We start from the raw sequence: 22,126 nt of genomic DNA on the forward strand, positions 1-22,126 counted from the left end.
TCCTTGTTGTTCTAAATTCTTCATCTACAAAATGAGATCTATGAGGCAGTGACTTTGTGATAATCTTCAAATTTTGGCTAGCGAGACTTAGAACTCATCAGACCTGAGCCCACTACCTCTTTAATTTAGCACAGAAATATTTACTACCTGCTCCATATCACGTACTGTCATGACTACCAAACTCATAGAGGTATACAATACTGTGACATCTGACACACATGTGCCTCATCTCATGACAGGGTTTAACCTGATGAAACCATGACTTGAAAACTTACAAGTCAAAACTGCATTTCACACGCCTCACCTACCAAGTAGCAGAGCTTAGCAACTGAGTACCCTGTGCAGTACTGGCTGCTGAACCTCATGACCAGGTAACTGAGGAGGAGCTGTGGCTTGATGCTTGGCCAGCAATGGCTGAGTAAGCCACACCTCAGGCTGCTAGCCTGGGATAAGAAGAACTGCATGCAACAGTTGACGTACAGCTTCTACTAAGAGTGTATCATTTTTGTAATAACGGCATCAAACTGTAAGTCGAACAAATGCAAGTTGGGGACCATTTGCTTTATACTATAGCAAGAAATACAAATAGAGCATAAATCATTGTAAGACAATATACATAGGCAGGTGCTCTCTAGATACATTTCAGAAACCCCAAAGTGCAAATAACTCATTCTGGAGAGATCAGAGGAGGCACAGAAGTTCCATTCAGTGGGTTCCTGAAGGATGAGTAGAAATTTGTCTGGTGGGAAGAGGAGATTCCATAATGTGTAAAGGCACCCTGAGAATAAAAACTTCAAAGCAGCAGAGATACAGAGTATCTTGGGAAAAGTATCAAGGAAAAGTCTGGAAAGACAGGCAGCCAGCAAAGCAGAAAGGATTTCAAGCAGTTAGGATTTATCCTCTAGAAGATAAAATGTTGATGAAGAAATTTAACCAAGGGAACAGTATGGTTGAAATTCCTCTTAAGCAGAAAATCCCTCAGTGGCCTTAATAAGGCTGGCTCGGTCAAAGGGGTGCATGTGTGTTTATGCTCCGTCCCGTACTTCTGTGTGCTTAGCTGCCCTCTCCTTATCTGCTCCATGCCGTTCTGCTGGGCATGTGGTGCCGACCAGTTACTCTACCTCCACATTCTTCCAAGCCTCTCTTTTCAGTCTCTGCAGCCGCAGCTGATAAATGCTGTTGAAAGAAGACAGATGAAGAGAAGAACAGAGGGAAGCGAGACTAGACTAACTGCCGTGACAGTATCTGCGAGAAAACAGAGCTGCAGAACAAACAGTGCAATGACTGGGTTTTGAGAGCATTCTATGTGCTAAGCTCCCTAGTTATCCTTCACAGTACCTCACTGTCTCAAAACAACTCTGCAAGAAACCTACTAATCAATCCCCATTTTCAGGTCCATTGAGGTAGTGCACATCTTTCATCCCAGAACTTAGAAGGCTGGGCAGGAGGATCCAGAATCCAAGAGCAGCCTGAGCTATACAGTCTCAAAACAATAAAGACAAAATTGATCTCATTTTCAAATGATCCACCTTAAGCGCTGAAGTAGTTCAGTAGCTTGGCTGTGGTTATGTGGCTCAGTTCCTACTCCCATGCTTTGGGCTGTTACAGTGTATATCAAATGATGCTGTTTCCCAAATATTAACTGTATCAAAACCACACTAACTGCTTTACATGGGCAAATATCCCCATCCCCACTTTACAGAAGAGAAAACTGAAGTTTGGGAACTTAAGTAACTTCACTCTGACAACACAGGAAGTGAGTGACGTGCAGCACCCTATCCTTGCTTTGTTTGGCAGCAGCTGTCTGTACATTTAGGTATTTTCATTCCCAACTCCCTCATCTTTTCACCCACCTCCCTGTTCCCAGATCCAACCAACTTCCAGGCTCAGCTAGTAGCTCAACTCCTTCAGAAGCTTTTCAGGAAAGCATCAATTTTTCATGACTTTCCTATTGCAACTATTTATACAGTATTCATTTAACTTGATCAAGATAGACTTGTATTTATTTCCTCTTCTGTTTATGTGCTGTGTTCGCCCCAGACAGCTAACATGAGACATACCCCTTGCAGGTTCCTTGGGAAGTCTATACCATCCAAACACACTTCACACTCAGCTTTCAGGATGGCATAGGAATTGTACCTCGATGCTGTGTGACCCCCAAGACAACCGGCAGGCTCCCAGCTACATAAACAAGATGTGGAATGACTTCAGCATTTTAATAGTAGGAAGATTTTCAGAATGATAGCAGGAGAGCTCACTTTCTATATATGAATATATGTATATCTACAAATTCATCTGTCACATAACACAGTGATATAGGTTCTCCAATCCTATTTTACAAAGGAAACTGAAGGAAATTTAAAAAAAAAAAATTACAGTTAAGTGATCTATCCAAGTTCCGCACCAACAAACCCACACATCTCACTCCAGAGTCAGCATGTCCTTAACTACTTTTCAACACTATCTCCTTGTACTGTAGCTCCACATCACTGGAACATATTGTTCCAACATTAAGCAATTCTTCTACCTTAGGAGAGAATGGTAAAAACATTCTTTACTCCTGCTGCAAACAGTGTGGAGATGCAAAGGGAAGAGAAAGATCTCCCGATCTGAACAGCAGCCATCAAAAGGAACTGCTGGGAAAATAAGACTAAAGAAAATCGAGGTGTATTTCTCTTTAAAAAAAAAAAAAAAAAGACGAGTGTGACAAGTATGTCATTTTTTACACGTTTCTGTGAATTATAAAGCATCCACGTCATGCCCTCAGTAATACACCAAATTACATAGCATACCTTAGAATGAGCAGCCATTGTTCACTAAGAACTGAAATTCTATACCAGATTCTGCAATCCTAAACCAGCACAAGGCACCCTCCTCAGAACTGACACACGACAGCTGTGAGGGGTCAGAGCAGTGGCTGGTGAAGACACCAAGGAAAGCCTGGAGCAATGCTGAGCACCGTGCAGATTCAGCTTGAGGAGGCTGTCAAAAGTCAGGAGAAAGCTCTCTTTCCCTCGACCCTCACCAGAGCTTGGGGGAGCAGGAGATCCCAGCTGGATCAAGAACAGAGAGGGAGAAGAAGGAATAGGAGACCATGGTAAATGAAGGCCACATGAGAATAGGAAGAAGCAAAGTGCTAGAGAGGCCCACAGAAATCCACAAAGATACCCCCACAATAGACTGCTGGCAATGGTCAAGAGACAGCCTGAACTGACCATCCTCTCTGGTGATGGGATGGCCAAACACCCTAATTGTCGTGCTAGAAACCCCATCCAAGGACTGAGGAATCTGGATGCAGAGATGCACAGCTAGGCCCCGGGTGGAGCTCCAGGAGTCTAATTAGCGAGAAAGAGGAAGGTTTATATGAGCGAGAATTGTTAAGACCAAGGTTGGATAAAGCACAGGGACAAATAGCCAAACGAATGGAAACACATGAACTATGAACCAAAGGCTGAGGGGCCCCCAACTGGATCAGGCCCCCTGAATGGGTGAGACAGTTGATTGGCTTGATCTGTTTGGGAGGCATCTAGGCAGTGGTACCAGGTCCTGTGCTCATTGCATGAGTTGGCTGTTTGTAACCTGGGGCTTATGCAGGGTCTCTTGGCTCCGCCTGGGAAGAGGGGACTGGACCTGCCTGGACTGAGTCTACCAGGTTGATCTCAGTCCTCAGGGAAGGCTTTGCCCTGGAGGAGGTGAGAATGGAGGGTAGGCTGGGGGGAAGGGGAGGGGGGTGGGAGGGGGGAGAACAAGGGAATCCGTGGCTGATATGTAGAACTGAATTGTATTGTAAAATAAAATAAAAAGTCAGGAGAAAACCACAGTTACAGTCTCACTCCAGCCAAAACCCCCTAAGAATTCAGATGTTGGAAAACAAAATATGACTGTTATTTGCTTTTAGATAAATTTATAATTGATAATTCTCCAAGCCTACACATGATTTCCTCTGTTTCACACAGTAATTTGGTGAGAGGGACAGTCTTCTATCTATGCAATCATCCTCTACAGAGTTCAGAAAAGATAACATCCCACATCTATCCAGCTTGAGGGGTGACACTGAGAGGGAAACCCAGGCTCCCTTTTAGAAAAGGAAAACAACAAAATTACATATTTGCCCTCCCCTTTATTGTGTGCTTCCTTTTGAAAAGAGAAATGCAAGCCCCTGTGTTACTTATGGAGGGGAAAGTAAAAGTGACTGGAAAAATACATAGTGACCCAACAATGAGGACAGTGCTCCTCTGTCTCCACTCTTTCAAGCAAAGTCCACACCTTCTACTTTGAAAGAAGGATAGCAAGTAATGAACAACACCCTCCTGGCTTTGTATCCCCACTATTCCCAACACTCACTCCTCCCATCCCTTCACCTCATGGAACAGCAGGGCAGCGTGACCATAGCAGTGTCCCACACAAGTCCCACCACTCTGCTCAGAGAAAACTAGAATAGTGAAAATACAGCAACTTCCCAGTGTGGAACCACATGCTAATTCTCCAGAAGAATGAAAACTATAGCAAGAGTGTACAGAAACACTGTGAGGAGGGTCTAATGTCTACTTAAGGAAAGGGGAGGTCTAAAGTCTGAGAGTACAGGCAGAGAAAGGTACCCAGAGCTGAGGAATTGTATACCACAGAAGTTCTCTGTCAAACAGAGATCAATAGACACATTGACTCTTTCTCAGAACACGGAACATTTTCACATTCATGTAAGGAGTGACTCATCATCTATCTTATTCACAAGTTACCAGAGTGATAATGGCCACACAGAACAGACCAGAACACCTCTCTGGTCATAGAGCTGTCCATAAGCCTGGGAGCCATGTTCAACTAACATGTAAGCACATGGTTCTAGATAAGAAAAGTGCCACCTAAATCCAATTATCCCCTCTTTCACTATTCCCCCTTATTAATTAGTGGGTAACTATGGATACATATGTACATGGCACAATTCTAGAGTCTAGAGATAAAGCAATGAACAAGATAAAGTCCCTTCCTTAACAAGCTTTCTAAGTCTAAGTGACACCATCTCCCAGATTTCCTCCAACTCTATGGTCCTACAGGTTGACTGTCAATGGAAAGAGAGCTTATGAACTGCACAGGTCCACAGCTGAGAGGCACCCTCCCCAGCTGAGGAAGGAGTTCCTTCTAGCCTCTGGACCTGACATACTATCTAGTGATCAAAAAAAGTGTTTAAGCAAATAGAGATAAACTTTGTTTGGAATGTGGAGACAGATTCTCATTGTTAAATAAATGACCTAAGCAGATGGTGAGTAAAAGAGCTAAGGTCTGAAGACTGGCCTAGTATTTTTTTTACAAGCTAATAATCTGGGGGGGGGGGAAATTGTCTTAAAAACATGTTAAGATCTTATTTTTAAGGAATTCTGTTAATAGAAATTATTTTTAATAGCAAGTCTCTTTATCTCTGCTTATTCTTATCAGAAACATGGTTTAACATTTAATGTTTCAATAATTGGCACCAAGAGATAATATTTGCAAGAGTTGGATGATAAAAGTACACATAAAGTTTACCAAAAACACCCTGGAGACATAGGTAGAAGGAAGAATCCAGCCTCAGCTACACAGCCAACTTGTGGCTAATCTCCTTGAGTCCCTGTCTCAACAACAACAACAACAACAAAACAAGTCGTCTAGCTCTACCATCTTGCTTGTCAAGTAAGGGCTGATCAGAGAAGGGAAGCAGGTTGTGCCAAGTCTACAGTTACTTCATGGCGGACCTATCACCAACAGCCAAGAGTTCCCAGACCTAGCTAGTACAGCACCAGGCTTCAGGAAGTATTCATAGATGGTTGAATTGTTTTCCTTACTCCACAGTTTGAGAGAATATAATGCTACTACCATACAATATTCATAATCTATTACCTATAAGAAAAGTTTCATTTTCAAACCTAACTCTTCTTTATCCCCAAACTTCTCTATTCAATTAAGTTCAAGAATTTTTGTTAATTTTTTTATTCATTTTACATGCCAACCACAGATCCCCCTCTTATCCCTCCTCCCATCCCCCTGCACTCCCCCTCCCCCGTCTTCCCCTTCCTCCCAGTTCTCCCATGGGGGCGGCAGCTAAGTCTAGTACATTCAGTTGAGGCAGGACCAAGCCCCTCCCCATTGCATCAAAGATGTAAGCTCATAAATTTTTTAAAAAGCTCCTAAACCAAGGCCCCAGCCTAACAGACCCATCAGGAACCTGCTATGCTTAATTCATAACAATAATAACCCTATCAGAATATCCTTTCCCTGGATACAGCATCAGGACTCGAAGGATAAGCGCCAAACCTACTACCAAGGGAATTTTCCAGAAAATGAGTGGCCAAAGACTTGAATTTTCAGGGAAAGAAAGACCCTCCTTCTTAGACTGGATAATGGAATATTCTGGCACTTGTACAGTCACCGTTCTCTGTGCTGAATCAGCCTCCCTGGGTACACACCACAGAGGTTGGACAGTATTGCCAAACTAAGGACAAAATGTTTGTAGCTTTATCGCTGAGAACTGTCTGACATGGAAAATTAACGTGCTCTCTGGGCTTGTTTCACTCATCAGTAAACAGGGAGAACAGTTTTATGGCAGTCAGGTAGAGCCCACCGCTTTGCAGACATAAGATCAGTGTGGAAGATATCATATACACACATGAAAGCAGTGAAATTGTCATGAGTATTATCTCAGAACTATTATGAAGTTTAGAGACCAGGAAGTCATCTTGAAGAGAAACTTAGGAAAGACTTAAGCAGTGAGGCACAAAAGAATATCAACACACAGACATTAGATAACCCTAGTAAGAAAGCAGTCTTTTTCAGCCTTAAAAGGTTATTTAAATTCCTTAAGCCTCAGGCTCCTTGTCTATAGAATGGGGATGGTTTTGTTTGAGAACTGCTATAAAGAATAAGCAATAAATACAGACAGACACCTTGTATCATCTAGAATGCCAATTGAAATTATCATAAATAAAATTTTCCTTCTAGAGAACTTCAAATCCCAAGGCTTCCTTTAGCATTCCCATTACATAAACATTTGAAACATCTGTAATGTAAAATAGTATCAGCACAAACACCATTCTAGGGCTTGAAGAGAAGGCTCAGTGGGTAAAGTGTTGGCTGTACAAGCTTAAGAATCTGAGTTAGAGTTCTCAGAACACACATAGAGCCAGACATGGTAATGCATGCATCAGTGATCCCAGACCTCCTGTGGTGAAATGGGAGATGGAGACAATTGAATCCCCAGGAGCTGGTAAGCTAGCTAGCTAGCCTAGTGCATGCAGCAGCTGAATATTCTAGATCCTGTCTCAAACAATGCAGAAGCTATAGTGCTGATACTCAAGCTTGTTACTAACCAGCACACACAGATGCAAACATATACACAAACAATAGCATTCCTGATCAATTCAGAACAACAAAAATTAGAACACAATTAATCAACATACTAACAACTGGGCCAAAGTTTAGGAATCAGTACTGAGGATGGGTGTTTTCTGTCACTCATCCCAGTGCTGTGCACATTTCAGATCCTGGTCTCTGCAGCCTTCTTTATGGCCATGGACTACAAGGATATTGTCTTCTGAGAAAATGCCAGATGTACAGATGCCTCAGTCCTGAGGTAAAATGTTAGTCCTAGCATATATCATCTGTTTGGTGTCATGTTGACACCTATTGGTGATGTTCATGACTTTTTATGCCTCTATTTCATTGTTTGTTTTCAATAAAAACATGAGCAAAAAGCCCTCAGGCTAATGAATTCAGACATTTTCAGACACAGCCTTACTTCCCTTCCATGAGACCAGGAGCAGGGACATTTCTGGTTGCAGACATATGTGGCACAGACATGAGATCACCCTCTGGACTTAATAGGAGAACATAACAATCTACTCATTGTTTACACTTTAACCCACAGGGCAGCTGGGAATCACATCCAGCCATATGCAGTGCTGAACAAGTGGTCATGACTTCATTAAAGCCAAGCCTTAATGCATACAGCTTGGACGGTGTGCTGAGGGGCAGGACTCTTGCCCTGGGCTGCTCTGAGTCTAGCCAAAGGGCCTAGGCAGTTGTTACAAATGTCCTCTGGGATTAGACTGTTCTCTTTGCCAGGATTTCATCTGCCATCCTTCCCTCTTCCCAGTTCTCCCACACAGTGTTTAATCAGCTGCTAGGGTAGCTAGAGAGGTCTCTCCATTCTTACCTCCTGACATCCTGAAAAGGCAACCAATTATAAAATGATCTACATACAATTGCATCAACCTACACATATAGAAGTGCTTTTTGTGTCATAAAGAATGAATTCAAGTAGAGAAAGAAATGAAAGGGATTTCTTACTTAATCTTTCCAAGTCTATGACAGGTATAGGGAATATTATATCCAATTTACAGACAAGAGACTGATATTGAGAAGGAACACTGCAGGCAAATTGCAAGACGGAGATTTATATGTGGGTCTAAATTTGCTGTTTTTATTATTCAGTGGCTCAGAGAACAAATTACTTCATAAGCTGTGGCCTATCACAGTCCCTTTCTACATGGGGCTCGGTACAAATTGACCGGGAAAATGTGCTCCTCCAGATGAATCACTGTTTAACAGGGCAGGGGTTCCTTTGTACAACAAGTTCTCCATCTGGGTTTTGTTGCTATTGCTTTGGCTTTGGTGTTTGTTAGTTTGCAATGCTAGGGCTTAGACACAGGTAAGTGCTCTGCCTCTGAGCTGCATCCACAGCCCTGCTTCTCCCATTTCTTTTTCACACCTAACGCACCATCAAGATAAAATATAACAAAAGTAAAAAATTGTCAGGACAAGTATGAGAGAACAGACCATGAAAACACTTCCAATCCTTCATCAAAGTGAATGAGCCTTCTTAGACCTTCTTAGAGCCTTGGGCAGTAATTAAACATTCAAGCAGGTCATGGTGGTACATGTCTATAATCCCAGCAAAATTGGAAGGCTGAGGCAGGAAGATTAGCACAAATCAAGGCTACCTGAATGACATAGTGAGGCTTTGTCTCAAAATAAGTAAATGAATAAACAAACAAACACACACACATACATACATACATACATACATACATACATACATACATACATACATAAAGGTTCTTAGTAGGATGCCTACCATCAGATGGCTGCTAGAATAAATCAACTTTCACAGTGAGGTTTATCAGGTGTGAGAGAAGGGAACTCTAGATTTGTGATCCACTTCCTCAGGAATTAGCCCACACTATGGACCCTTCTGAGGAACACTTTAAACCCATGCATTCTGCTTGGGGTTTTGCTTTTTAATTTTGTTTCTGAAACAGGAGTAAAACTTATTTCAACAGCATTTTTTGTTGGAATTTTCACTATCAGGATAATTAAACCTTTGGGTCTCCATTGGACACAAGATAGAACTAGGAAAAGAAAGCAAAGGAAAGCATCATGTTCCGAATGTGCTCACTCTTGCACTGTGTCAGGCTCGTGCTTCTCAGAAACCTCGTGATGTCACTGGTGCCCAAGTCGTCCACAAATTTATAATACTGGATGCAGCCATACTTCTCCCTTGAGGCTTCCAGGGAGGAGGGGCGAGACAGGCAGAGTGTGCTTGCTCTCACAGATGGAATCCAGATATGACTATGTGTATATGCATACATAGCAAATGTATCCATGTGTGTGTATATGTGTTCATGTATGTTCCTGAGATATGTCTACAAAAGCAGAGAACAGAAGAGGAACTATCCAGAGGGTGAGGGAACCAACAGGAAGGGAAGAGGAGAACAGAGGGCAAAGTACAGTGATACACATATCTGAATCACAATGAAATCCAATATAAGGTATGCTGAATTAAAAAATAACTAAAAATTCCTCATGGCGTGTTACAATTTCTACTTCTTCTGGTTCCTGTTACTTCACTTACTGGACTCCAGTCACTCTGGCCCTCACTCCTGTTCTGGAATATGCTGGGCTCACTTCCTCCCCTCCTGAGACAGGGGGTCTTTGCACTGACAGCTCCCTCTACCTGGAATCCTGTTCCCCAGATGCCTAAACACTTCCTTTCTCTGACTCCAGTTCTTGTTTTTATTCTGCCCCAAAAATTTCACTTCTAACTTAGAAGGTATTACTTTACTTGCTGGGGTTGCCTTTCTGTTACTGTCTATTTCTCTCTGCTAGAGGGTAAGCTCCTGAGGAGTGGGTTTTCTCTTTTGCTCACAGATGTGTCACAGTAGACACCTAGTATGTGTTCAGTGAACACCTGTTAAAAAACCCTAACTTCCAAAGAATGAGTGGATATATGCACAGATGGAAATATTGTACAACACACATCATAAATTCATCTACATATGGTCTTGACTTCATTCTGAAGAGTGAAGCTTTATTATAAACTCTGCTATGGACCAGCATTACACATCCTTTCCTACCAAAATCTCACATTTACAATCTGACATGATTGAGCCTCTCTAGCATCACGTTCGAAACAGGCTGCCTGCTATGACTCATTCATATGCTATTAGTTTTGTGGTCCCAGGCAAGTTACTTGACCTCTGTACTTCATATTCTTTATCATAAAATCAACATAATAAAGCATAGCTCATGTAAATTACACAAGAGATTAAATTATGCAACATACCTACAAGTCTTCAGCACAGTATCTTGCCCATAGATAATCATGGATCTCAACTATCATTATTATAAAAGTATTTGTTAAAAGACATGAAACTCCAAATTCAGTATTTTATACTACTTTAACAGGTTTATACTGCTTCCTTGATTGATCTATCTATATTAAAAACTTACTAAAGATAAGAATCTCTTTAATTCAATAACATTTGATTGAATAGTTGATTGACCTATGTTATTTGTGTGGTGTATATGTGTGTGTATATAAATGTGTGTACCTGTGCTTCTGTACAGGTGCATGAGGAGGTCAGAGGATAACCTCTGCTGTGATTCCTCAGGCATTATCGACCTTCTTTTAACATTCTATCTGTTTAGTGTGTGTGTGTTCAGATGCATTTACCACGGCACAAATACAGTGGAGGAGGACAACACCAATGTGGATCAATCTCAAGTCATCAGGCTTGGTAACATCTAACTATCTCATTACCTGACTTTTGCTTTTTAAAATAGGCTTTCTGACCAACCTAGAACTGTCAAATATGCCAGACTGTCCAACCAGCCCAGAGATCCACCTGTCTCAATCTTTCCAACCTAGGATTGCAAATAGGTGCCACCATGCCTGACTTTGTTTTGCTTTGTTTTTTGTTGGGTTTTTTTTTTTTTTTGGACTTTGTTTGATTTTTTAACATGGGTTCTGAAAATTAGTCAGGTTTTCATGCTAACACAGCAAGCATTTTGTCAACAGATCTATCCCTCAGCCTCCAATCTATATTATTAAATCTAGTAAAGATACAGATTGTAAATTCCAGACTACTCAAAATGACCATAATAAATAACACAGGACTTAAGAAAAAGCAAGTATATATCCAGTTACCTTATCTAATTATACCATGTGGGGCACTAAACTATACCAAAGTATATTAAAGATTTTTTTTAACTTATATAATAGTGTGTGTTTTCTAGGAGAGAAGAAATAACCATAAAGGAGTGGCACAGGAAGAAAGAAGCAAAAAGAACGGGAAAGTGGAGTCAGAAGGCAGGCTTTGCAACTGAAGAACCAATCCAACAGAACCAGCAGCACTGTACGGAAGAAGAAAGCACTAGCAAAGACGGGCTGACAGCTAAGAGTAAACTCTGTTGGAAAGACTACTTCACCAAGGATCACTGAACGATGTGCCTGGTGCAGAGAGACAGTAGCTGGCTCCAAGGAAGCAACAGTGAGTCCTGGTCCCAGAGAGCTGGGCACTGCACTTTCAATGAAGGACAAGTGCAGAGGACAATGACAGGAGAGTTAAATATTCCTCAGTTGCTTTGAAATGGCGATTTCAATTTTTAAAAGGGACTGTTCAGCTTAGATTAGTAGTAGCAAATAGGATATCACCTGCCAAAAACCTAGATAGAATAATTCAGATTCTAACATTCCCTTACCATGAACCCTGTCCATAACTCTGAAGATATTACATTGTATACTTCATTTGATGCTATAAAAACTCCCATTACTATTGTGAATGACATTTGGAATTTGCCATCCTGGTATATATGACATAGACACTTTCTTAAAACTCTTCACAAATGTAGTTCATAATGGGGGTGACAGGATGACAGTAGGCAGAATGCTGTTAATAGCAATGTAACAACAGGTGTGCCATCTACAAGCACCAGTACACAAAAATACAATCTCACCACAAAACATTAGCAATGACACCAAACATTTGAACCACATGGCTATCCAGTCTCTGTATTCAGTGACAGTCACTAAGGACAAGTTGTGATGCTCATTTCCATATACAAAACAATGGATTTTAGACATGAGTCCAAAACACAGACAGCCTACTCTTCCTCTCATGCTTTGTTCTTACCCCTTGGGTCTAACTTCCTCCTCTGTATTATTCTCTCAGTCCCAAATAAATTAAGAATCCACTTAAGTAACTCTTGTCATCTGTAAATTTCTCTTCCTGCTAGGGAACAGTGAACCTTACAAGTAATTATGCATCTTTGCACCTTTAATTGATGAGTTTCTACCATTTCCAGAGGCACAATGCCATCCAGTAACTAATCAATTTTTACCTCAAGAGTTTGTGGTTGTATGGTTTAAATATGCTTAAGTCTGAAATTTTTAAATCCAATGGTATACAATAAATATAGTAAATAAGCACATACGTACCAACAGGGAGATGATGACTCAGCAGATTAAGGTACTTCCTCCCAAGCCTGACAACATGGGATCTATCCCAGGAACCAACATAGTGGAAAGAGAGAACTGATAACTTCTGTAAGTTGTTCTCTGACTACACACACACACACACACACACACACACACACACACACACACACACACTTACTTTTCAAAATATGTAACATCCTAGGTACTATAATAATTGTGCTGGAAAGAAGGAAGGGGGAAGGGGAACAGGGGAGGAAAAAGAAGAAGAGACAAAATGAAAAGATGGTAAGGAGAGGTAGAGGGAAAGTGGAAGAGAGAAGAAAGGGAAGGAAAATACAGGAATAAAGAAGGGGTAAGAAGGGAAAGAAAAGGAAGAAAGAAAGCAAAGAATGGAGGGGGGAGACAGGGGAGGAATGGAGGGAGAGAGGAACAGGGGAGAAGAGGGATGAGTCGGGGAGAAAAGGGAATAGCAGGAGCAGAAAAGGGAGGGTAGAGAGAGAAGAGGAAGGTACTCACCTTGACAACTAATGTAGAAACCATGCCTTTGGTCCATGTTTAACTCAATCAACTCCCCAAGCATCTATTCCCAAATTCTCTCACAAACCACACTGTCATACTAGCTTAAACGACAGAAGGCAGCTCTTTTTCTCTGAGCTCTTCATGGGCCTCTTCATCCTTCAGTGTCTTAAGAAGGCTACGCAAACATCTGAGACCTAACACTTATGAAACGTTGAAATCCCACAGAAGTCTACCAAGAACATAGGAAACCTATTCAACAGCTGCATCACCAGGGACTCAGTCTGACTTCTCATTCTTTAGCATCTTTACTCCTAACAGCAGGAACTCTGTCTTACACTGTCACCTATTCCCAGGTCTGCAGCTTTCCTTTCTAAAACTTTTTCAGTCTTAGTGATTTGTCAGATAAAATTATGACTATGCATGTCAAACTAATTTTAAAAATTAACTTTATAGCAACTCAATATATGGTACCTCAAATAACATGTGGGATACATTTTTTTTTGTGGGATACATTTTTAAAAAAGAAGCAGTTAAGAGCACTTGCTGCTCCTGCAGAGGACCTGGGTTCAGGTCCCAGGACCCACATAGTGGCTCACAACAGCCTGTAACTCCAGTCTCAAGGGATCTGACACCCTTTTCTGGCATCTACAGGCAATGCAGACACATGGTACACATACATACATGTAGCCAAACATTCAGACACATTAAATACAAAAAAAAATCAACCTTTTAAAATTCAATTTAAAGACAGATTGGAAGATGATATTTGTGTAATATGAAACAAACAAACTCTAATGTGGCAAAAACAATTATTTAATTTCAAAATTTAAGAAACAGCAGACTAAAATTGTGTTCGGGGGGTCAACAGAGAAGTATGGAGAAAGAGAGGAAAGAGGAACCATCTGTACTGTAATTTCTCTGATCATACCTCTCCCCTTTCCTTCTCCACATTTCTCTCAACTCTCTATTTCTGTAATGACTGCTATTGCCACACTTGTGTATCATTGGTTTTAGAAAGGGAGACAATCATGGTCAAACATATGGGATGAGTGTGGCATGCAAACACACATCTACAATCCCAGGACCTGAGAAGATGTGGCAGGAGGATCACAAGTTCAAGGCAGCCTATGCTACATCAATTAAAAAAAAAAAAAAAAAGATTGTAGGCTAAAAGTCAGTCAGTGCAACATCATGACTACATGAGATTTTAAGAGTGAGGTTTGAAAACATAATTGGAACTTCAAACAATTACTGTTATCATTAGCTTCAATGAGAAAAAATTCTATCAATTTATTTGAAAAAGAAACCTCAAATTTATATGAAAAAGAAACCTATTAGTAACAAACAATTTTCAAAACCTCTTCAAAGTTTGCTAGTTCATGCCGGGCGGTGGTGGCGCACGCCTTTAATCCCAGCACTCGGGAGGCAGAGCCAGGCGGATCTCTGTGAGTTCGAGGCCAGCCTGGGCTACCAAGTGAGTTCCAGGAAAGGCGCAAAGCTACACAGAGAAACCCTGTCTCAGGAAAAAAGAAAAAAAAAAAAAAAGTTTGCTAGTTCACATCAATGAATACTCTAGCTCCCCACACATGCAGAACTTATGCAAGTCACCAGACAGGGTAACGGCGCTCTGTTTTCATCAAAACTTATCTCATGAAAGTAGAAAGGACACTCTAAAAGGGGAGAAGCAACTCAGAAGAAGGGGGAGGAGGCTTCAGAACAGATGTGTCATAAAAGCAGACAGCCGAAGTATTTGGGGGAAAGGGATACACTAGAGGGAGGAGAGAAACTCCATAAGCAAGCAACATCTGTTCTTATCAAAAGATCACAAGCATCTTCACAAGTATAAAGCAACTTAAGATAGGGAAAAATGCCCCTAGAAGACCTGACCCTAAAATAACAATTGTTGGGGTTCTTGATTGCTGTCCTTATCTGCTGTAGTGCACACGTGACTCCACCCAAGAGCACAGGCACCCGGTTCTACTGGCTCTTTCAGGGCTGGAGCAAGGGAGTCGGGGTTTCACTGTCCATGTGGCAAGATCGACATGCTGTTTATCTCCTCCACACTAAGAAAGCATTAGCACACTCTAAAAGTAAAAATATTTCTCTTCCACAAAACATCCATTCCAAACTCATTAGAGTGACTTGCAGCTTAGGAGAGACAGAGAAGAAGCTGACTGAAGCCCCTTAGTTTCCAGCTGTTAGTAAGAGTCTAACTACACACCCGCTCAGAGAGTCAGCTCCATAGTCCATATCAAAATCCAGGCCTTGTCTAGAAATCTAGAACTAATGCCCTCAAAAGACCCTTTACCCCATCCTACAGGAGGGAGCTAGATCTGAGATGTCAAAGAATTCGTTTTATTTAAATTAAAAGATTACCATCAGCATGCTTTATAAATGAAATACAATTCTATTAAAATTGAAATCTAAGCAAATTTTTTAAAGGGAACCAGAAGAAGAGATATAATAAAATGACCCAGACACAGATGCAGGAATGTAGCCCAGTGGTTTAGTGGCTTCTCAGTACACACGAAGCCCTAAGTTGAGTCTCCAGTACTGAAAAACTATAAATAATGGTAATTCAGTTCAAATAATATGAAAGCTCATTAATTAAAGTTTGTCAAAATAATAGGCATATTAACCAAAATAAATTGAAAACCAGATCCCAAATGTCTCTAAGAACTTCATAGTAATTGTAACATTTAAAGATGGATAATGCTAGCAATGGTGGTACATGCTTTTAATCCCAGCACTCAGGAGGAGCTCCATGAGTTCAAGGTCAGCCTGGCCCACATAGTGAGTTTCAAGCCAGACAGGGTATATAGAGAGACCTTGTCTCAAAAAGGGGAGCAGGGAATTGTAGTAATATTATGGTTGGAACAGTTAGTTCTAGCTTGGCAAAGATGTATGCACTACAGTCCAGCTATTCAGAAGGCTGTCATGGGAGCATCATCCCTTTAGCCCAGGGATCCCAGGCTGTCTGGGAATGCAGTGAGCCCTGCCTTTAAAAGAAAGACATGGAAGCAGAAAAGTCCTCACCATCTACAAAGGATTAAGATTTTTAACATATAAATAGATATTTCTTAAAAAATATCCAATATCAAATATCCATTTGAATAACATATACTTCTTTGTGTTCAGCTGTTCAAAAATATTTATATACATATATGTATATATATTTATTCATTTGATACCTGCAACAATCTGATGACATAGTTATGAGCAAGAAATGTATTCTTTAAAAGAAAGACATGCAGACAGTCCAAAAAAAATGAAGTATTCCATTTAACTACTAATCAAATAAATGTAAATTATACTAAAAACAAGCTGTCATTTCCTATATGTCACACTGACAGTGGTTAAAAACAATGACAATTTGTTGGTAGAGACGTGGTAAAGTGATCTCATATGCTAGGGTTAAGAATGAACTAAATGAGCCTTTCTGTAGGGCATTTTGGCAATATGTGCCAAACATCTTTAAAGAGAATCAGCCCGCAATGCATTTCTGAGAATTTAAACTTCAGAAATAGTTGCAGAAGATGGGCAAAGACTGAGCTGTAGTGGGGCTTAACAAGCTGTTACTAATAACAACAGAAAACTGGAAGTAACCATAACTATAGCTATCAGCCAACCTGTGCATTGTCCACAATAGGACAGTATGGAATTTAGAAAAACAATCAAGTAGGGCTGGTGAGAAGGCTCAGCTGGGAAAGGCACTTGCCTCTGAGCCTGAGGACCTGAGCTCAATCCCCTGAACCCACAAGGTGGAAGGAGAGAACCAGTTTCCTGCAGGTTGTCCTCTAACCTCCACACATGTACACACACACACACACACACACACACACAAATAAAATGGTGCTTTTCTCAAGGTATAACTTTATTTAATAAAAGGAAAATTATCATGCTAATGAACATGTAGCAATATGGAAACCATAGATTGTTAAACAAAACAGAAAATGAAATATTTGCTACTATTTGATCCCATTATTATTTTAAAAGCAAACACATACACTATATAGGTTATAGATAAATGTAAATGATTGATAGATGGTCAACAGACCAAGGATAAATAGATGGGTTTTATAGGTGAACAAACAGTAGGACATTTTCCTAATGGAGATGGTTAGAGCAGAAGAAAGGAAGCAGGCTGTTCAACTTGACTATCTATGTCTTCTCCGAACTTCTCAGATGCAGTACCTGTTACTCTTATCAGATGATGCAGTCATTTTAAAAAGAAAACATTGGTAAGAATGAGTATTTAGTAATATGTGGGGAAGTGCTAATGAGATGCTAATATTCAAAAAGTAGCTCACACCTGGGGGCCATACGTGCTGCTGCCAACATTCTATTCCTTGGACATGGTAGTGGGCTTGTGGATGCATTCTTATTTACAAAGATAAATTAGAAAGTAATTAACAAAAAAGAACCATGACTTGGCTAGTTATAAAATAGTGTCAATGCATTCATGTGGACTTATGATAAAGTCATATAAATTTTATAATGTAAATTTTGCAAGGGGAAGAAATAAAGCATGATAACCATTAACATCTCTGGGTAGTTAAGATAAGATTTCAAAACTGTTTTCATTTTTGCTATATTTTATAATTCCTTCACAGTAACTACATATAACAATGTTTTTAATTTTTTCAAATTGAAGAAACTTACAAAATAGCATATTCAATAGTATTTCATTTTCTTCTAGAAATAGGAACACCTAAGGTATAAAATCTTCTGAAACATATTCTATTAAACACTTTGCACTATTTCTCAGCATCACCCTAGGAGTTTCCTCATTTTCAGTTTCCTTTTTATATTTTCTGATTTTCTCCAGTAATTGTAGAGTGTTTTTAAGTAGAAAAAAATCAATGGAAAAGATTGTATTTTATCCTTTTCTTCAAATCCATTTTATCAACTAACTTTTAAAAGCCCATAATAATGCTTATTAATAAAAATTAAATAATAGACTGACTTATTACCAAAATGATACCAACAAAATGACAGTTCTAAGCAAAGCAAATCTCAGAAATGTATTAGTGTATTCTGTTGGGGAAGGAGATCCATGGTAACAAAATGTGCATGCAAGTGTCATAGTGAAGCACATTAGTTTGTATGGTAATGAAGAACACAAAGAAAAAAAGAAATTTTCAAAAGCATCGCATTTCAAGTGTGGCACACCTGCTTACACATTGTGAGTGAGGCCTGAAGTCAGGGCAGACAATCTCACCCTTGTCAACTGCCTGCAGCAAGGCAGAGACAAGTACCACGCTGGTGCAACAGATGACAGAGCAAGCTGACAAAAGGTCCCACCCGGTACAGAGAGACAGGAAGCAAACCAAGGCCAGGGTCAGTTATTTGACAGGGAGGCCTTGCTTTGGAAAGTCCTGGCCCGACCCCTAAGCATGCCTTCCTGAACACCAGGTAGGTCCTCCGGGTCTTAGATCCTTGGCTTGAAACCGAAAGTAACACGTTAGATGGTTCAGCTTTTAAATTACTGCACAAATTTGTACAAATACGAAACATTTTTATATGGCAAGGCTATTTGTGACCCTGGAGTGTCTTTGAAAGTAATGTTAATTTAATCAACCATACATGAAGATGTCCATGATGGCAAAACCACCAAAGACTTGGAAGTAAATGAGGAAAAAAAGCAGCTTCTGCTCTGGGTATCAGAATCTCTTCTACAGGGAGGGAAGGTCCAGCAATGGCAACTCTCTCCTATTTCAGAAAGCCTGGGACGCAGCGTTTCTCTTCTGGCTGCCAGCCCCAAGCCTAAGTAATCACCCGAGAGCATTCTCCACATGGAGAAATTGATACGGCATCAACAAATTCTTTATCAACATCAACACTTTGTAACCCTGACAAAACTAAAAGTGCTGTCATCTATAAATGGCCCAGCCTGTTCGGTTAAAACTTTGTCCCAGCTGGACAGTATGCTTCAAATTAGGTTCAAAAGTGTTTTCTTCACCCCTGCCTCATTTTTTTCAGTAAATATTTTTCTTCCATTTCTAGAAAGTTTGCTTGCTCTTATAATTTCCACATTATATTCATAAATATTCTTCATGGAAATATATATCATTCAGTCAGTTCATTTTTCTCACTAAGGGAGAAAACATTCAAAACCTTTTATTTTTCAGTTTAAATTTCCAGTCCTCTGCATCAAATATCACTGACTTTTCATTCCCTTAAAATTTCACTCTCTCCACTCCTCCCCCAGTCCAAATATACACCCACACAGGTGCACACAGGCACACTCACAGGCATGTACACACTGTGTCAAACTCCTGGAAATATATGTTTAAACACCACCCAAAGGTGACAGTAAGATTGAACACTGGTTCATAGCAGGGGGATGGGGGGGAGTTGGTTCAGGTCCTAAAACAGTACTGTACATGTTCATGAGCATCTGGTAACTTTTCCTCTGCGTTGATGTTATTAGTCAAAAATGATAAGTCACTATGATAATAAGCCACTCTCACAATTAATTGGTATAACAGAGAAGCAACAGACCTAAGAAGCAAAAGTCTTTGTCTATCAAAACATTGGAATTTTACACTGCTAATTACAGGTGTCCTGGATACCTCAGGCTGCTCCTCTCCAAGCCACATCACCAAAACATGCAGACAGCATCTCTGTCAAACAGTCACATCAGTTCATTGACAGCAGCGTCCCAGGCACCTGCACATACAAGACAGTCTAAATGTTGAATCAAATACCTCTCTTTCAGGAATGACCTCCTTTCCTTCTTCCTCTGGTGGCCACGGTGTCCTCATTGGAGGCCTCAATTGCTGTCATTATTTCTATTTGAATTACCATCTACCTCCACACCCTTCCACGAAGGAAACATAGCTTTTATCTTTGTTTTGCACATGCATGCCACAGAGGAGGGAGTAGTTCAGTGCTATTTGCTATTTTCTTCCAATAGTAAAGCAGCAGATGAACAAGCGATGCTGGTCCCATACTCAAGTCAGCTCTGAACAGAACTGCACTGTCACCCAATTTGTCCAATGCACACTCACACTTTCAAACAGCACAGGAAATGCTCACACCGTGTGGGATAGTATCCCAAGGTGAAGGGATGCCCTTTATGACCTTTCATCTGGAACTTGGGTCCATTCTAAACAAAACCTTGCAACTTTAGGTTGTTCTGTGTTTAGGTCCAAGAAATAAGCCCAAAAGCAATTACAGAGTTCACAATGAGGTCACTCTCAACTTGAGAGTAGACTTTAAGAAAACAGAAATAATGAGACATGGCATTAGTTATTTGTGAGATAAAAAATTAAATAGGTTGATTGGTAAAGGCTTCTACTTTTCAGACTGTTAACAGTTTTCACAAACATGGAATTTTTAAAAAAAATGTTTAAAATTCAAATTAGAACCATAATAGCTAACATTTGTAACTCAATTATTACACAAGTTTTATGCTAATTTTTTACATACATTATCTTCTTTGGTTCTAAAGACAAATCATGTAGAAGTAGGTCCTATGAGCAGGTGTATTGTCACTATCCCCATTATTCATTCATAAGGGAAACCAGATGCATTCCTGAACTTGCCTGGGTATACCATTCACAGTGAGTTAGGATTTGAAAGAGGAACTTTAAAGGCCACACTCTGAACCCCTGTCTCATTTAGATGCATACAAAGAGGTTAACATCTGCTTCCCCGAGAAGCATAATCGTTAGGATCACTGCCATGCTGGTAGAGGTTATCTGCTTCATCCGAAATCATGAATCATATGACCTCATAGAAGAAACATAGTAAAAAGGGCACTCAGGATTCTGCAAGTCCTACAAAGCATCCCGCTGTAGGAGAAGGATTACCCGCTCCTGGCTGAGGGCTTTGAAGGTCCTTTCAGTATCTGTTTGTCCTGAACACCAAGCTTCTTAGACCTTTCTACACTTATACCCTTCCACAGTGTTCCAGCAGCAATGCTGTAGTGATGGTGAAAATCAGAATGGATGTAGATCCCAAAGAAATGTCTCAAGGTCATGTGTTAGAGCTTCTTAAAGGAGAGTCCTCAGTACAGAATTTACTTACTGTACTTAAATGTCACTGTATTCTTTCTAATTCCTTGAGAACCACACCTGTGTTCAAATTCTGCTTCTAACATTTAACAGTAATACAGTCAGGTTATTCAGCCTCTATGAGTGTATGCACTTTTATCTGTACAAGTGGTATGCCTTGCTGGAATATTTCATGAATAAGCCCAATAGGCAGATATAAGGTTCTCGGCACAATGCCTAGCATATGCTGAGTGCTTAATTCTACTTCTTTGATACCTGAACAAAAAAAAAAAAAAAAAAAAAAAAAAAAAAGGAGTAACTGTTTAAGAATTAAAAAATAGGGCTGCAGAGATGGTCGAGGAGTTAAGAGCACTTGTTTTTTCCCAGAAGATCACAGTTCAATTCTCAGTGGTCATGTCAGGTGGCTCACAACAGTCTGTAACTCCAGCTCCAGGGGTCAGGGTATCTGACACCTTTGGCCTGTGCAGGCACCTGCATTCACATACACATATCCACATGCAAACATACACGCATAATTAAGAATAATGAAAGTAAATTTTTTTAAGTATTGAAAAATAAATGGTAAATTTCTGTGCAAGAATCTATGTCATGTTTGACAATAGAAGAAGCTCATTTAAATGTTATTTTCCCATTTTACCTAATTTAGCAGTTCACAGACAAATGTAAAAAGCAGCTTAAAGTGTAAGAGAACTGATCTTGCTAAAGGCCAAAATACTAGTTGAAGAGAAATAACAGCCTCGAGTGTGGAGACAAAGGTAAAGACAGGAAGCCTGACTACAGATACAGAAGTTCAGAAGGCAGAGCAGTCTTACAGAGGTAAGAGATCAACCGACCCTCCTCA

General features: G+C 40.2%; 1 protein-coding gene across 36 annotated transcripts in view; it reads right to left on the minus strand.

The window, feature by feature from the left end:
• Nucleotides 1-22,126, minus strand: part of Sox6 (SRY-box transcription factor 6) — a 604,948-nt gene that overhangs the window by 334,828 nt on the left and 247,994 nt on the right. For 5 of the 36 annotated variants that reach the window (XM_076563574.1, XM_076563577.1, XM_076563564.1 and 2 more), the window contains one exon: nucleotides 19,840-19,936. The exons of the other annotated variants lie outside the window; for them this stretch is intronic. The gene's annotated coding sequence lies outside the window, so the exon portion shown is untranslated. The remainder of the gene's footprint in view (nucleotides 1-19,839; nucleotides 19,937-22,126) is intronic. 36 annotated transcript variants of the gene reach the window in all.

The sequence above is a fragment of the Peromyscus maniculatus genome, chromosome 1, assembly GCF_049852395.1.
Source record: "Peromyscus maniculatus bairdii isolate BWxNUB_F1_BW_parent chromosome 1, HU_Pman_BW_mat_3.1, whole genome shotgun sequence".
Lineage (NCBI taxonomy): Eukaryota > Metazoa > Chordata > Mammalia > Rodentia > Cricetidae > Peromyscus > Peromyscus maniculatus.